Genomic DNA, 2,640 nt, shown 5'->3' with positions numbered 1-2,640 from the left:
TCATCAATTGATGACACCTTAGACTAGTATTTTTACAATATGAAACAAGAAGATTGTATAAATAAGATTACTTTGACTTTCGCTAATCGAAGCATCGTTGGATTCTTATTTACAAACGAAATTATCCTAATTCCTCCTAGCTTATTCATTTCGAATTAGCTCAATAACATATCATTGGATGAATGGTCTATATATCATTTAATGTCATTATATTTTCTCTTAAGAAATTAAATGACGCATATGAGTATAATCCCGAAATTCTATTCCCAATTAATATAAATCCTCAATCTTAGAAATCTCCTACTTGTATGGGCAAATCAGACTTAGAGTTAAATTAGTAGTGGTGGTCCAAGATAGAATTACTCATTATATTTGGTATAAATTTAAGTCTTTGACTTTAATTTTAGATTCCAAACAGAAATTTTCTTATATTTCTAATTTCAGGATACAATACAGTTACACTTTTACAAGTGTTTAACAACCATTTTCTATTATTGGTTTCAAACTGCATGGAATATGAGTTTAGTATTCTGTGACCAGGATCCACTTGCACTATTCTAAGAACTCTTTGATGTAACTATACCTAAGTCATCAAAAACACAACCATATTTTTATTAATCTATGGCAATTGTATCTTGATCATAATGGTTTTGACAAGATCAATCTCTGCAAAGAGTTAATATGCCTATATCCACTGAAAGTAGTTCATCTCATTCGTAGATGGATGTACATTCAGGGGTGGATATGAGTTTTTCGTTGTATTCTTAAAATGATAACTCTAGATTATACCTTATGCAAAGAAATTTGAAATGTTTGAAAAATCTCATAAATTTGTAGCAATGGTTAAAACCATTAAGGTAAGTGGTTAAAGATCTTGCGAACTGATAGGGGTGGAGAAATAGTTAGTAGATATGCAGTTCAAAGATCATTAAATTGATTTTTGAATTATATCCAAACTTACCTGCCCAGAAATTTCAATTTGCATATTGATGATTAGTTACTAGTCGTTGCCTAAATCCTTCTATGGTAATACAATTTCAGAATGATGTAATGGTTGTATACTTAATGTGAATCATTACAAGATTCATGGATGACCTAATCAAAATCTTAAGAAAAGCTAGAATTGTTAACCATGGTTTGTTAGCTATTCTAAGTGATTAGGGGTGGACCATCACATAGTCAATAGATAAGAAAGTGTTTGTTCAAACAAATACTACTTTTCTAAGATAATGACTAAGTCTGAAAATAAAGTAGCAAACAAAGGAGATATTTATTTCTTGATTCCAAAAGTGTTCTATCATCTTATTTGACATATGATGATCCCACTGCCTCTGTTGTCTTGTCACAACCGAAGATATCAATACCATTTAGTTTTCTTAGACATAATTCACGATACCTTGTCGTAGTGGGAGAGTTTCTAGGAACTCATCTTCGTATGACTTGGGAGACACTAGTGATTAAAATCCATTGTGAGTTTAAACAAGTAATGGATTGTGAAGATAAGAAACTAAGAAGAAACCCAAGAGAACTATAGTTTGATCCATTCACATGGAGTAACCTAAAGTTTTCTATTACAAGGACATAAAAGGAAATTTCGTATATAAGTCTATTCAATGGACTTGACAAAACTTCCTGTTCCTAGTATTATAGGTTTAAGTTTATCTAAACCTATGGCTTGTGGTATACCTGATAATTACTTACTCTAATGCAAGCAACTTACTTCAGTAAGATGTTGAAGCATTTTCTTTCTAATGGCAATCTATAGAAGCTTCTCGACTTCTAGGTATAGATTTTATTTATCTAAGGAAAAGTCTCAACTATTCCAGAAAAGATAAAGCCATGAAAGAATTTCTTAAATCAACAGCGAGAGGTCTCAGATATGCTTTTGTATGCCTTAGACCAGACACCTGTTGTTGAGTGGGAGTAATGAGTAGGTATTGGATTAATCCAGGAGCGGAACATTGGAAGACAATCAAGTAAATCTTAAGATAAAGAAGAGGAACTATATGTTAGTCTATAAGGGTGTGTTTAAAACTCTTAGACTACACCACATCAGATTTCGATATTTTCCTTTGTGCTAGAAAATCTTTCTGATAAGATGGTGATTACTCTGGGGGTGGAATAGTGATTTTGGAGAAGTGTAAAAACCTATCTGAAGTCTCTAGGTCTACTAGAAAGGGATTGAATGTTAAAAATGCAGGAAAGGTACTTATTCAGTCTAAGGAAAGTTCTATACATTTTCGGCACCATTCCAAATTGCCTTAACTACTAGTGTTACTTCCTGAATAACCAAGAAGTAGTTGCCAAAGGTATAGAATCCAGTATCCCAAGAGAGTAGACATATAGAGAGGAATTTCACATTATCAATGATTTTGTGATTAAGGAAGAGTAATAGTGAAGGAAAGGTTGTGTTTAATTCAACCTTTCAGATCCTATTACGAGGAGTTTACTACTACTGCACTTGATTTGTATATCAAGGTATTGAGATTATTTTAAATGCACTTTTTTGTTTTATATTAGTGCAAGTGGGAGTTTGTTGGGTTTTATGCCCTAAATAAAACTCATTTCAATATAATCAGATTTAATTATTAATATAGATCAGAAATAACATTTAATGTTGCATGGTTCACATGATTTATT

Source organism: Cannabis sativa, chromosome 3 (genome assembly GCF_029168945.1).
Source record: "Cannabis sativa cultivar Pink pepper isolate KNU-18-1 chromosome 3, ASM2916894v1, whole genome shotgun sequence".
NCBI classification, from domain to species: domain Eukaryota; kingdom Viridiplantae; phylum Streptophyta; class Magnoliopsida; order Rosales; family Cannabaceae; genus Cannabis; species Cannabis sativa.
The sequence above is the reverse complement of the archived record's forward strand: the minus strand, read 5'-3'. Positions refer to the sequence as shown.